Source organism: Lagopus muta, chromosome 8 (assembly GCF_023343835.1).
Source record: "Lagopus muta isolate bLagMut1 chromosome 8, bLagMut1 primary, whole genome shotgun sequence".
In the NCBI taxonomy this organism is placed as follows: Eukaryota; Metazoa; Chordata; class Aves; order Galliformes; family Phasianidae; genus Lagopus; species Lagopus muta.
In genome coordinates, this window is record NC_064440.1 from 33,623,725 (window position 1) to 33,639,404 (window position 15,680).

At 43.6% G+C, this 15,680-nt stretch overlaps 1 protein-coding gene across 3 annotated transcripts in view; it reads right to left on the reverse strand.

Moving 5' to 3' along the window:
* The window catches only part of ABCA12 (ATP binding cassette subfamily A member 12), a 101,315-nt gene that overhangs the window by 84,679 nt on the left and 956 nt on the right, over nucleotides 1-15,680 (reverse strand). The gene's annotated exons all lie outside the window — the stretch shown is intronic.

Below are 15,680 nucleotides of genomic sequence, written 5' to 3' on the forward strand. Positions count from 1 at the left end.
CTATTACTTTGCCACCAGCAAAGACATCTCAAGAATTCTTCACTGACTTTTTTTTCCTTCTCATTTTCAACGTGTTTGAGCTTGGAAATACAAGGGGTCAGAGAGGACAGCCTTCACAGAGAACTGCGTTGCTGATTTTTGGCTCACAGTCCTTGGATATCAGCTACATATTTCTACTGAGCAGTCCTGTTTTCAGGAACGACACCTCAAATGAAGTCTGAGTTTTGGGATATTCTGAAATCAGAGCAGTTGAGCACCAAAATGAAAATGTATGAGCAAAATGTATGTTCTTGTTCAAGTGGCACCTAACACTGATAATCCTCTTCCAAACATTTCAGAAGAGCTCCTGATTGCTTTGTTTACCCCTCTCCTAACAAGTTCAGTGGGAACAAACTCAAGGAAATGCACCTTTTGGCTTTAAAGCCTCTGTTCAGATGGGAATACAGTGTCACTAGCCAGTTTTTTGCGCTATCCATTGGATCCCAAGGACACTTTCATTTACATCAGGTCCTAGCAAAGCTGCAGTTCCATGAATCACATCTTACCACACCCAGCAGCTGAGCCCTTTATTTGTGAGGCTCCTACATGTGTCTACCCTGCCAGGCTACCCGCTTTCCAACCAGCTACAAAACCCCGCAGTACCATTCATGCACCATGCTGAATCAGGATTTAAGGTTAGCTACAAAAAAGTTGTGGCTACAAGAAACAGATAGGGAAAGGCAGTGTGCCTATAGATCTTGACAGCTGCAATAAGCTCATTCGTGTCTCCCTGGTGTAGTAAAAGCTAGCCAGCAGACCATGAATCCCTCCTATTTCACCCTGTTGCTCATCAAATAGGCCTGGCAATTAACTGATCTTCAGATTCCATACTCAAGCCCACCAGTTTGGCCACCACTGTGCTCAGACAGGTATGTGTAGCATCTGCTTGCTTAAGTCCCTTTGTCAAAATCTTCGAGTCAGGGTCTAACTTTCAATCTACACAAACCCACAGGATCTCAAGGCTTCAAAGTGGGCATTAACTGATAACAACACATGGCAAACTTTGCTCAAGAGCCTTGCTTTGTAAGAGCAAGCAGATGGTATCACTGCCAGTTTCACTAGTATGTCCTTTAACCTTTCTTCCTGACTATTAACAATGTTCAGATCAGATCTAATGCCAAGGCTTGCAATAAGACATTAGACAGCTACCAGCATCCAAATCCTCTGACGTTTCCCATTTATCATTTTCAAGCACTCAGCCAGCTTCCAATCTGTGTGGCGATGCTCGTGTCCTGTCACGTGAACCTGGACAGCTGACAGATGGACTAATTAGAGCCCACAGAACTTAAGGAAAGACAGATAGCAAGGTCAAAGCGAGGTCACTATGAAAAATGGATTTGACTTTGCAAAGAACAGGGGGTATTTCCGAGGCTGGGGACAAGTGAGCTGCTCAAATGAAAGCGTCAAAGATGCAAAAGAAAAAAAGAAGAAAGAAAAAAGCTTCCAAATCAAAATATCTAGAGACAGACTGGAAGGTTAAGGAAATAGGGGCAGCAAGATCTGCTTATGACAACAGCTGTACCACGGCCATGCTGTTCTGTATGCAATGAAAACAGTCATTTTCTGAAAGATGCAAATTGTATGAAGTTAAAAATTAACTGTGGTCATCTGCACATGATGGGAAGCTAAACCCTCAATCATGTGAATTATGAAAAGGCTTTTTCTTTCTTCCATAAGAAATGCTGGACTAGTTTCACAGCCAGTTGTCTTAAAACACTGGAAAGAGATAACACTCAGAGTGTATTTCCTGATAGATAATGAAACACAGAAAGTGATGCCAGTATCAACAGAGCAGAGATTACTGGTACTGTCTGGCTTATCCACCATCTAGGTGGAAGCAACTAGCAAGCATGCTTACATAGAAACAGACAACCTTCACAAAGCATTTAATGGGTTTGACTGAGGTTAGAAAAGCTTGTTATTCCAAATCAAAGGACACAACTGAAAAAACAAAGATGATCAGTTCACACCAAAACAGAGATAAAGCAAAAGCTGAACCTGCACTTGATTTTATTGAACTATTCGAAAGGCAACCAACAAGTCTAAACATTGCTCCACAATATAAAAACAACCAAAGCAAAGCCTTGTTTTGTTCCAAACAGTACAGTCTTGGTTATACATGTCTGACTGTACCTGATCTCAATTACTATGCAGTCCTTGCCCAAGCTCATGTCTTTCTGGTAGAAGCCTAGAGATTCGGTTGATGTCTGCTGAAGACCACAGGAGACCAGCAATCAGCTTAGTGATATCTTCCCATTTAGGTAGGAGAACTTCAAAGCAGCAACAGAAAAACACAAGCTAAGTTTATCAGGAGATAACAAAACACATACTCAGTCTAATTTGCTCAAATTTAGCAACTGAGTTGTGAGCAATGCTTTTTCTCATATTTCGGATATTCATGCATGCTTCTTTCCATGTGGAAAGATTTCCATTTCTGTTTCCTAAACAAGCACAAGATTATCGGTAAAGACCTTTAAACTATTCTTACTCTTCTACCAGGTTGCATGTTTTTATGAAATCTCTACAGGGCTGATCATTTCTATACAATTTATCCACCAGCATAACCTAGGTGAATTTATTCAACAGATTTAGAAGCTATTTGTGTTGGATGGACAAAAAATCCCAAAGGTTCAATTTCTAGAAGCAAACAGCAATCCAAAAGAGTATTCCAAGGACAAGCAGTCACTGTACCCCTATTTAATGGGTTTCTAGGATGTCTATCCCTCACCAAGTCACTGGGGTGTTGTTACAAAATCAGCTAATTAGGACCACACCCTGAGATCCAAATGAGAACTGGGAGTGCTGATGAGTAACGACAAGTTACACAAGGCCTGTCAGCCTCCTATAGCTGGGAACTTGCTTGCTGTGGAAGAAAAATATGTGTTGAAATAATCTCACACATGTACCGCAGTGATGGAGGAGTACGGACAGAAGTGGGGTAGCGCTTGCTTCCCTTCAGCCTGTGGTTTTGACAACTCCTTAAGCTTTAGCAAAGCAAAGGCTAGATGCCCTCTTTCCCTCTCCAGGTTACTTATACATAACAGATGCCCTGTCAAAGTGAGGTTGATCCTCTGACTCATATGATGGAAGTGGGCAGTCTTCATTGAAGGGGAGAAGGAATGTGGCTCTTCCTGAGGCTTCACAGCCAGCGTGGGAGAGAGCTTGCAGCCCTCCTTTCCCTAATGACTAGCACCCAGCAACCATCTTAAGAGCAAACAGTCAAGTCCTTCACAAAGAATTCTGGTCTGATTCCCCAAGCTGAAAGCAGCACCATGCACATGAGAAGAACTTAAGGCACGTGCTGAGCTTTTGGCTCACATTTCTCTACGTACAGCACACATGTTGGGCAGCCAGGTGTGTACCACATGTGCTGGGAAACACAGAGGCTCCCTGGGAGTTGCCATAGGATGTGCTGTCACGTACCTGGGCCTCAATTGGAGGCCTAGATATTGCAATTAGGCAGGAGCCTGCCACCAGCACGCCCTCATTGGGGGTTGCGCCATGACCTTATCTTGGGAGTTGCCCTTGTTACACATGGAGCTCCTGAGCTATAGCATACCCATCCCTGGGTGACCAAATGGGCAAGATCCCATGATAGGTTATGCCTCAGATAGCTGGCGCTGCTACATTCATCCATCCATATGCTACAGCCCTATTTTTCAAACAGAAATGGAACAAAGTTAAGGACAAGAATAGATATCGTGACTCTGTTGTCACATGGAAGCTTTCTTAGGTATGAACAAATACAGTTGCACCAAAGGCACAGCAAAAGGCCCCCGGCTATTAGCAAGGCTTTTTGATGACCCTATTCTGGGTTTCTTTGTTCCTAGTCCAAGACATCCCCAAGGGATGTGCTGAGTTCTGCAGCTACCAAGTTACAAAACTGGGCCAGAATTCCAGTCACCTCCAGTCTGGACATTTGGAAATCCCAAATAAATGACTGCTTGTTACTTCTTGCTTTTTACTCCTCATCACACAGATAAAATTTATGGGTGGAAAATTTTCAAACTGATCAGAAAACCCAGCAGATGTGTGTCCTTTTGGGTGCTGTTATAACCACAAAAAAGATGTTCTGTGAGAAATACACAGCCGGACCAGTGCTGAGGGAGGAGCACAGGGCAGACACTGTGCCTGTATGTAAAGATGAATGCCTTCTGGCAGGAAGACACAGTCTCACTATAAAGAGCCCTGAATTTATGGATTCAGGAGCATTATTTATGGATAGGAGTGTTATTTAGAATCCAAAGGTCTGCCCATTTTCTTCGCATTGTTTCAACAGACATCAAGGGAGGATCACTGTCTTCCTCTCCATTGCCAGCAGGCAGTAATAGTAATAATAATAATAACAACAACAACAACTCTGCAGTCAGAATGCTTATAAAAACCACTCTCTAATTATTTAATAACAAAACATTGGATGATGCACTGGAAACAACATTCATTGCCTTCAAGAAGACAGAAGTAGGACCAGATGTCTGCTTGAGGAAAAATACCACAGAAGAGCCACTCTGTAGGCACCCATCTGTGTAACCCTCTTGAAGGAGCCAACTGATGTCTTCTTTCCCAAAAGAACTTCCAGGGTGGGCTACCACATACACATCTATGTGTATTTCACTTCAAATGGCCAAAAGAGTACAGTTTGTGTTGAGCTAATAGTTCAGAGAGGGCAGTAAAGACTTCTGAGGGGAAAATGGGATTGTAGTATTTATCTGGGATATAACTTCTTCCTAGAAGTTAAACTAGAGCACAAATGTGTAGATAATATCCAGCGACAGCCAGATGACATGGCAAGGCATTGATGTTCTCACCAGCACAGGCTGTTTAACATGTATGAAGAAACCTAGAGTGCACAAATAACATGTAATAGCAGAGGCCATCAACCAACAGATCAACCATCTCCCATAGGAGACAGTTCTCCTCCCAGCAGAAGAGCAGCAACATCAAGGACTCTGTGTTATCTTGACACTGGCTTACATGTCCTGCTGACATGCCTTTCCCCCAGCCAGAATCAGTGCATTTTCTCCTACATTTCCACAAAAAAAATGTTAGAAAAAAAGCTAGCCATGGAATAAAATACTGTAAGCAATTGTAAGCAATTCTGTGCTTGATTACTATTTTGATATTGCTTTGGGCACAAAGGTTGACAAAGAACACATCATTTTGAGCCAGGCTGGGTCATAACAGAGCCCTGGGGCTCTGTTAATGTAAAATGTTGCGTTTCTGTACAAGTAGAATTTACTGACACTCACTCAGTCCTGCATTCCAATGTCACTTTCAGCATAAGAACTGGTGCAAATGGCTAAGATGCTCTGACCACCTCAGAAAAGGCCCTGTAGAAAATTAGGAACTCCAGGGCCTTCGGCTGCACTTGGTACTCAGCTGGCCTTTTTTTTTTTTTGTGTTTGCAGGACTGGGCCTCCCCTTGGTGGCAAGCAGGGGCTTTGCATGCTGTGGATGCAGTGCAAAGGACTGCAGACATCAAACTTTAATATAATCTTTAGTTAGAGCTACTTCATTATTCAAGCCTCTGGAAAGCTGTGCAGTCAGGCACCTTCATTTTACACAAGAAAAGGTGGAAAGCCCAGGCTGCTTTCTTCCTTTGCCCTGGACTGGAAGCTGGGGACTCTCAGACAAGATGCTGCTGCACACATTGGCTTTGAGCCTTTTTTCCTCATTTTCCAGGCCACACAACAAGCATCGCTTGCAGTGATTTTTTTTTCCAGAGAGAACAATCAAGAGCTATAAAACCAATTCCAAATGCAGCCTGGATCGAGTTTCAAAAAGCCCTAATGCTCTCCCTGTGTGTATGTGCACAATTTAATTTACTGTGGCTACAGAACTGTATTCATGGGACTGTATTTAATTTTTTTTTAAACTCCAAGGCAGTTATCTATTGCAGTGAGTGTGTCATAAGACAAGATCACTTGCAGCAATTGCACAAATAAGCCTCCAGCCTCTTGCCTTAACAAGCTACGCGACCCAGTGATCTTCAACATGACACTCCTTGCATTTTATTGCTGGCTGGAAAGATTTGTTTTGAGTCTCTTTCAGTGCCAGAGGTCTTTATTGCTAAATAGCCCTGACTGTTGAGTAATATGAGAATTTAATGTACTCATGCTGGAATCCTCACTTGGAAAGTAGTAGAAATTCAGCTTAAAATATTGCCATTCTCTGATCTTTCTCTTTGCTGTTTGTAAACTGCTTCCTGAGTTGCCTCACACACTGCTGTGGCTCTTTATGAAGCAGAGTGTCACCTCTGTCCTGCTCAGGCACATGAAAGAGATGACTGAGAGAAGGCAGCAGCAAGTCTCATAAAAGCAGCATCCTACTTGCGCTGCTTTGACAAGACATGAAATAGCCCCATTCTCACTGACCATCTTATGAATAATCAGAATCCATCTGCAGTACAAAGCGCTGCTGGTACCATTTCAGCCACCTCTTTGGCAAGAAGCACGTGGGGAGAACAGGGGAAAATCTTAAGAAGAGCATTAAAGCCTACACAGAACTGTTTCATACCTGGAAGAGGTCAAGGGAGGTTCTGGGGGGCCACGTTTTGGAGTAGAATAGAAATCATGCTTTTGAACATCCTGCATCAAAGCTGTCTTGAAAATACCACTGTTGCCTCTGGTACTTCTAGCCATGAAACAGAAAGCTTCTGTGACAGCTACCTGCACTTACAAGACTGCAGCTATCTTCCTTCTGGGGAAAAAGTTCTAAGCCCATAAATACCAATCTGAATTTTTAAACAAGTCTTTTTGCTGCTTCACATTTTGCTGCACTTCCAGCAGGAGCTCTGACAGTTTACTGGGTGCTAATCCTGTGCTTTATTACAAAGGAACATTTGTGGTTTGGTGCTCTCAGGTATTTGATTTTCCCTCTCACATTCCTGGGGCATAATTGGGAATATCATCTTCTGTTAAAACTAAAGATCTCTATGTAGCCCTAATGATTGAAAAGAATAGGTAAGAGGCTGAAAAATGTAAAGTCTACAGACACTGGCATCAGAAAGACCCCATAATGCAGATGTATCACAGTTTTGGGCTGGTTTGGGGTAGTGAAACTGAGCCTGTGGTCATCCCTCTGCCCTTTGCACACAAGAAACTTGATTCTAGAAGTTACACTGCCATGTTCAAGGGAGAAAAGCATACTAAGCAGCTATCTATCCAGCCAGTGCTCCGATTTTGACCTCTGAATAGCACAATAAGCTGCTCTCAAACAAGTTACAGGTTCAGTGTTATTTGCAGATATAATAACCAACTATTTGGCATCCTTGGAGAAAACTGCTATTTTCTAATGGGCTGTTCACAGCCACCCCAAACAGACAAAATTAAGCTAATAACGTATTCATTATGCATGATTTACCAGCTTGTGCAACTGTCAGTTCAGAATGCAAATCCACACCTGACTTTTAAAGACATCTTTTTTTCCTAACAGCCACTTTCTATCAGACTACATCATAAAGCAACTTTGCTTTCATCCATGGGACTGATGAAAACATCCCTCTCCCCTTGGAACTGAGCATCCTGTTCTGCTAAAGCTCAGCTGCCTGAAAACGGTTCATCTCCCCAACACATATCACCCCTGTTGCAAAGTCCTGTCCCTGTGATGAACAGCAGAAAGAACATTGTGTCTGCTGATACCTCTCAGAACATTTCTATTGCAGATGGGGGCTATCAGGAAAAAAAAAAAACAAAAAACAACCAAAAAAACCCCACAAAATAGAACTCATCAAGCACAAAAGCAGTGAATCACTATTGCAAGGTGATGAGAGGAGCTGGCACCTCTGGCAGGTCACAGTGTGTCAGGATGTCACATCTGTTATTGAGGTGAGCCTCCTCTACGTCAAAGCCAATGGATCAATGCAAAAATGAGACGTTCCCCAGGTCAGTGCCCTGCCACTGGTTGTACTGACGCAAGCAACTGTAGCTGTTTAAATGTCACAGCCTGCCCTGCCTTTGCATAAAGGTTACCATCCCTAGCAAGGAGCACAGATGCAACTCTGCCTCTGTTCCATCATTGGAGCACACCCACGGCACCCGCCTCCACAGCCAACCTATACACACCAGCCAGTCTGCAAATTAGGTACTGGCACACTAAGATATGCTCTGGGCTCTTGGCAAAATGGGATTGTGGCTATTGACAAACAGCCAGTGGTGAACCAGTTGTCTGTTAATCAAAGAATGGCCCAGGTTGGAAGGGACTTCAAGGATCATGAATCTCCAACCCCCCCACCACCACCACATGCAGCACCACCAATCTTCCCATTTAATACCAGCCCAGGCTGCCCAGGGCCCCATCCATCCTGGCCTTGAACACCTCCAGGGACGGGGCAGCCACAACCTCTGTGTTCCAGCACCTCACCACTCTCTCTGTCAAGAACTTCCCCCTGATATCCAACCTGAATCTTCCCTCCCTCAACTTCGAACCATTTCCCCTTGTCCTGCAGTTATCTGCCCTTTCAAAGAGTTGATTCCCTCCTGTTTGTAGGCTCCCTTTAGGTACTGCAGGCTGCAATGAGGTCACCCCACAGCCTTCTTTTCTCCAGGCTGAACAAGCCCAGCTCCCTCAGCCTGTCTTCGTAGGGTAGAAAAAGCAGTTTCATTACCCAAACGTACTGGAGACCAACACACATAGGGTGGAGGATGTTTTAGTAGGGAAGATCCTTTTCTTTGGAGTATAGTTTCCTCTCACTTAAATCAATGATAATTTGTGACATTAACTCAGAGACAGAAATCAGCTACCCCTCATTTATGCTCTTCAATTGTCTAGCTGGGGAAATTGATGCTTTTATTGAATTTGCTGATCGCCACAGCAAGTTTTGATTTCTAAGGATTCCATGGAATTAGTAGGACTCTGTCATTGCATCTTAGTGGAACAAAGCCAAGCTCAAAGTCACACTGAGTGGATGAATCACGGAATCAAGGCTGGAAAAGGCCACTAAGACCATCTTGTTCAATCATCAATCCACCCCTACCATGTCAAATGACCACGTCCCTTAGTGCCACATGTGCATGGTCCTGGAACACCTTTGGGACCTTCCTCTGAATCCTCTGCATCACATGAATATGGGACTACTTGGTTATTGGCCAGAAAAATACCTCCAACCACTTCTTCCCCTGCTTCATCAACTGTCCCTGGCCCATAACCCCTACCTTAGCAGTTCACATCTCACATTCAGCATCTGCCATTTGCCTGCTCATCAGATTGTTCTGTGCCCAAAGTCCTGCTGCTGCTGTCTCAGTATTTTCTCAAATACAAGCATCTCCATTAGGATTATCTCCCCCTACACAGGTCTGTGTCCAATGAATCTAAATGCCCCTCCAGGACCCCCTTCCCTGTGCTGTCAGCAACAAGTCATCTTTAATCAAATCACTGGTCCAAATACTTCATATTTTTCTCCCTCACAAAGGTACTTATTGTTGCTGCTTCCCAGCCTCCCCATAAAACCAGTTTTTTTTTTTAATCAGCACAGCTGGCTGGGAAGCATGATTCAGACATAAGTTACCACTTTTATTGCATTCCTTCCCTTTGTCAGCCCTTTTGCTGTCAGCTACGTGGGACAGGGCCATTATTCTTCATTGTTTAGCAAACACTCTACACATAATGGCTAATACTGTAAATAAATGGAAATAAAACCTGAAATCAAACAAAAGCTGACTGACACGACCTGAATTCTGCAGGTCTTCCATCAGCCATGCTGCACTGCACCACATCGCACTTACAATGGCTCTGCCTTACTTCTGTCACATCAGACAGGATCACAGGGAGACGTCAATGGAAGTCAGGCCTTCAGCGATTTTAGCCGTGGCTCACTTCAATCAATTAAGAGTGATCTGTGCCTCATAGGCTGACAAGCATCTTACAGGCATATGATGATGGATAGCCCAGAATTTATTGCCTAATCAGTTCTTCCTGGAAAATGGAGGGCAGTGATAGAAATAGATGCTAAGGGATGGCAGTTAGCAGGAGATGTCAAAGTGCACGATTGATGGGGGGGTGGGGAGGGAGGGGGAATTTCAACAGACAGGTTGGCCCATAGCTAGTGAATGCAAAAGTCCATAAAAATCCTGTGCAAACAAGATTTGATCATGTTATAGAGAAGAGAACAAGGGGAAAAGACAAGGGCGGCAGAGATGAGTAAATGCTGATCTAAGCACAACTGAAAAATCAGGGGAGAACAGTGGAGCAAGATCACAGGGCTGCAATATTTCAGCTCCAATGTGGAAGAAAAATAAAATAGCAAGATGAACACAAAACCGGTGCAGCACATGACACAGCACAAACTGGGATATTAAACTAGCCAGGATAATATTACATGGAGACTCACAGGAGAAACAGAAGTGCTTCCACGGGGCCAATGATGAAAGGGTTGTGGATGCAAGATGTGCCTGAAATTGATATTTTTTATGCTGTACTGCTTAAACCAAGCGCTCAAAACCTTCCAGTTAGACTGAAACTAGCTTGAAAACTGATGAGTTTATAAAAGCACTCCATATATTCTAGATGTTTGCCTTCCAGTTTTCATCCTTCAGGCAACTTTCGGTTTTCTTCAGTAACAAAAACTAAAGCTTCATTTTCTGGAAGAAAAAAACCCAACAAAACAACACCAACAGTCTCATCGTATCCTCAAAAAAATACCCAAAGCAGTAATTATTGCAAGATCTGCAATCAGTGAAAGCTGGCTGCAAACCAGCTAACAATGAGGTTTTGGGAAGAGGAGACCGTAAATACTGACAGCATTGAAAAGGCAAAATCCAAAGATGGGAAAGGACTGGAGGGAATTGATCTAGTGCTCAGAACACAGATCAAGAGCTTTGTGACATGCAACAAAAGTGATTCCAGAAAGCAAGGTGTATTTGTGAGTAATGTGGAAACTTCTTTATGGATTAAACTGGAAAGGCTAAATCTACTCTCTGCTATAGCCACAGGTTATTTCTGTTGTTCTGGAGTACAACCTGCTCCCATTGTCAGTGAGGATCTGTGACAGAGCTGGAGATTGGACTTCAAATGCTGGACTTCCTACAGCCATCTTTTATCCTTGCTCCTTCAGGAACAAAGAACCCCACAAAGTTCACTGTGCAGGGTCTTCTCCACAGCCAAGATGCTTAGAAAAGGATCTCCTTGGCCTAAAGTGTCTCTAAAGAAAAGATCTGCCCTCTTTCCAGAGGGAATGATGCTGATAACCTTTGAAATTAGGAGCAATTAAAACAGTGAAGGTGGATTTTGGCAGAGAAATGTCAGAAGTGAACAGAAAGGCCAATTAATTTTCCACATCATGCCTTTCTCCAACCTTTAGCATTAGATCCAAGCCTCAAACACAAATCCACTAAACGTAGAAGCCATTTCACATGATTCAGTCAGTCACACGTATTCTTAATGTAACGTGGTCACTGCTATGTGTTGTGGCATCAACAGGATTTGAAGCAGTCCAACAGCAAGATTTCAGCCCCTTGCAGGAGTTAATCTCTTCAGGAAGAACTCCCTGTGTTCTATTTAAAGGACATTTACCTGACCTATTGTGATAAAACAGCCTCTGACTCCAAGAAATCATCCTTGCCCACTGTGTTTGTCCTAACATTGGTGTGTGCTTGTGGGCACAAAGTGAGTTAAAAGGACGTGACCGGATCCAAACAGATCCTCCAGGTTCTGACAGTGGAAAGCAATGTACATAAAAACAAGTGTAAATAAAATAACCCTATTCTTCAGCTCTCCAGAAATAGCTAGATGTTGCATATTGTCAGCAAAATGTTATGTTTTGGAGATTCTGCTCCCAGCATGCTTGCTTCTTCTCAACTGCTTTAATTTAGTCAGCGAAACACAGCAGAATAAACTGAAGCGTTACCAGTCCTTATTAGTTACCCAAGTCTCATAAGGATGGGATGAGCCCATAATTATGTGATTAATGATATTATCATTAATTAAAAGCGGTGCTGAAGAAAACATTAGTTAGGTAAACTGAAGAATACAGTCAGAAGTCCATAGGAGTGTTTTGCAGGAATCCCCATTATGTCAGTCTAACTGTTCCTTCCCTCTGGTCTTGCTGCCTTAGCCAGCATCCCAGGCTGTTTTTACCACTGAGCTCACACAGGGCCAAATGCTTTATTCCCATGCACCTATTAATTTCACACAGGAAAAGAGCCTTGTCTCTCTGGCACCATGTGACTGCCTGCTCCTATGGTGCAGTGGTGGATCCTAGAGACCTACATCTCCCAACTAGCAATAAAGCCAATGGTTCCCTCCCACTGCCCAGAGCCACAGCGCAGTGGGAACCAGGTGATGACTAACCTGAGCTCTGCCAAATGACTGTTCTGCCCTCCAAATGTGATTGAGGGCTGACAGATACACTTCCTGCCAACTGATCCATGTCACAATAAAACTTGGTGATAATGGCTGCTTCCTGAGAGCTGGATATTCACTCTTGCTCCTGCTTGCCACTGGAATTTTGAGTGCCTGTCCTATAAAACAGCAAAGATGAATTCACTTTGAAAAAGACGACAACAAATAACCTTTAAAAAAAAACATTATAAATGCTTCCCCGGGCCAACTCTCCTCCCAGCCAAAGCATAACTGATGGCCACAGTGACTGCAGAGAAAGAGGCACAAAGCAGACATGGGCACAGTCACAGTTACAACATGTGAACTGCACAGAATGTAGAGGAGACAAGCACTTCTGCAGAGCCAACACTAAACCTGTTCTCTCCCTGGAGGGGTCGGATGCAGGATTCTTCTGTGCACCTGAGCTGCAGAAATCAACAAGCAAGGCAGGACACAGCTTGCACACTGCTAGGGACCGTGAACATCACAGCTCCACAGTTCCAGAGTAATTACCTGCATGACTAAATCCTATTTTCCCCTCAAAAATATTATCTGGAAAATTCTGTTCTTCATTCTACAACCAATGAAATGTTAATTTTAAGGCCTCTTGATCACTTTGAAACGCTTGGGGATTGTTTGTTTTTGTTTGTTTGTTTTTTCAATGAACAGCTTGGCTTTGATTTAGGTGAACAAAGACAGTGATGTTTTGTGGAGAAATAAACTTCCTCCTCTGGTCATTCCTTGCTGTAGCACTTCAGAGAGACAGTTCTGAAAAGCCAGAATTTGTCCTGTTGTGACTGGAGACTCAGAGCAAGGAAGGTCAGAAGCAAAAGACAGAGCCACAGCTGATTATGAATGCAGGGCATACAGGATAGAAGCATTTCAGAAAGCACAAGACACTCCTGAGGAATCAAAAGCCACTGAGTTTTGAGCACTAAAGAAAAGCAACAACATTCATTTTTTTCTTTTTTTCCCCCCTTCAGTAAGATGTTATCCATGTTTCTCAAGCCAAAATGCATTGGTCCAGTTTCCTGGGAGGTTAAAAAAATAAAAGTGGTTTATGAAAAAAGCTCCATTTTCTGTCCATTCTCCTGCTTTTAATTATGTGTGAAATCAGCAGGAAAAAAAAAAAAGAACATCTATTACAATAAAAACACCTGCCAATTAGGTACAGCTCTAAGGTCTCACCAGCTGTGGCACTGACTGCTATATGATGCTGGACATGTCCCATGTACAACTGCCTTTTTCCATCCTGTTTAGCCACATTCCTCTTGTGACATCACAAGACATTTTGGCAAGACTCCCTCTTACTTCATATCCCAGCTCTCTGGGGTCCAGATCACAGTTAGCCACAAGTGTAACACATATCAGCAGCCTCCTATGGCTGCCTTTCCAGGGGTGCCTCCTGCTGCCTTTGGCCAGCTGCCATTTTCTCAAGCATGCTGCAAATTGCAGCTCTGTCTGCATTTGCTGTCAGGTCTCCCATGACCCTGTTATAATCTGACAGGGTTTCCTGGGTCCCACGGTGAGCTGCAAATGAATGCAGGTTCACAGAGTTGGCCTTTGCTTGTAAGCCATTCCTTGGCATTTGACAGAAAGATGAGCAGGATGTTCTGGTGGAGCTGAACGATGGGGTTTGTTGACCAGTGCCTAAGCCCTTCAACACTGACTAGTCTAAGCTAGTCTTCCACCCAGCTTTTTCCTCACTGTCTTCAGTCTCTCTCTTCCACAGATAAGTATTTCAGGGACTTGGTGAACCAAAGATGACTGGGGCTGAATTACTATATAAAATACATTTGTTTCTTCTTAATCTGTTGCAAGCTCTCAAGCCAAGCTTCACTGATTTCCATATGCTTCCTGACACTTCATTATCAGCCCTGACACTATTTGTATTGTGTACTGAGAACTCCTCTGTGACTACCTGTTTTGCTTTTTGCTGCAGATCCCCCTCACTCTACAACAGATGATGCCTGGTGGACAGAACTGTCACCTCTGCCTCCAGGCTCTCACCTCACCCAGGGAGCATTTCACCATCTCCCACATCTTGTCTGAGCAAATCCCAAGGATCTCAGGAACCACAGGGAATTAGCATGCCGACTGAATCCTAAACCAACATTCATTCACTGTCATCTTTATGTATTGGGTTGTAGACCATGAAAGGAATTACACTCCAGCAGGCTCATTAAGTAAACGTGGAGCAATCTAGCTTAGCAGAGAAGGGCTGGTATCTGAGAGACCCGAGTTCAAATATGGGCTGAGGCAGAAAACTCTTCTGTGACGCTGGGTAAATATCCTAAGGGCAGCTCTGAAAGGCACGAAGGACAACAAGAGGCACGAATGAGTCCTTGAGATGGACTCCTATCCTTGCTGCCATGCACAAGGCTCTACAGATTTCCCCCTCCTCTGTTATTCAAAGCAATAAGCTAAAAGGGGACTAGCAGAAGAAACAAGTTAAATAAAAGGCTTGTGAACACATCTTCTCCCTGCTGTCACTGCATGGGCTTGGGTCTTCCATAAGGCCTCTTCCAGCCCAAACCTCAGAGCACTCAGGCAGCTACACTGAGTGCTGGCTTCACAGGTGAAAAGCTGTAGCCAAAAGACAGGGCAACTAATCACATCCTCTACCTTCAGAAATGGCACCTTTGCTCTTACAGGCATCTTCACTGCTTCCATCCTCATTCCAGAAGGACACCATCCCCATTTTAACTGCCCTAGCGCACCCTAGTGGGAACCCGCTCCCTGCACAGCCGTGCAGCAGCCCTGCAATAGACAACTCACCTCCGTGAAACGCTGCTTTGCCCCTTTGCTTACACATCACAGGCTGCTTCCTCACTCACTCACACGGGGTCTTACGCTCCGGGATTCATTGTCTCACCGCATGGGAGTTCCAGACAATAGAATACACAACAATTTGCCAACAGAAGAAACCATTTCTTACTTTTTTTATTATTATTATTCTTTCTACGCTTGGATAGGAACAAACTACTGCGAGGAAAGGAATGGGAACATTGAGAAAATAAATTGTTGTTTGGTTTATGCACCTTTGGGTCTCATTCATAATCCAGGGTGTCATGAGAATAACTCAGGCTGAAATCTGCAAAATTTGTTCTATTACAAGGAAATTGTTTCTTTTGCAGAAAAAGCATTAGAAAGTAATAGCAAAGCTTTGGGAAAATCCAACAACTAATGTTGGTGCTTGAAATAGAGACATAACCTTTAAAACCCATTGTGCACGTGAAGCTCTCTGGTGTCTCTGAATCTTAGCATCATCTCTGCATCTTTATGTGACTGAGATGATGGATTTACAGACAGCCAATAAACAGTAT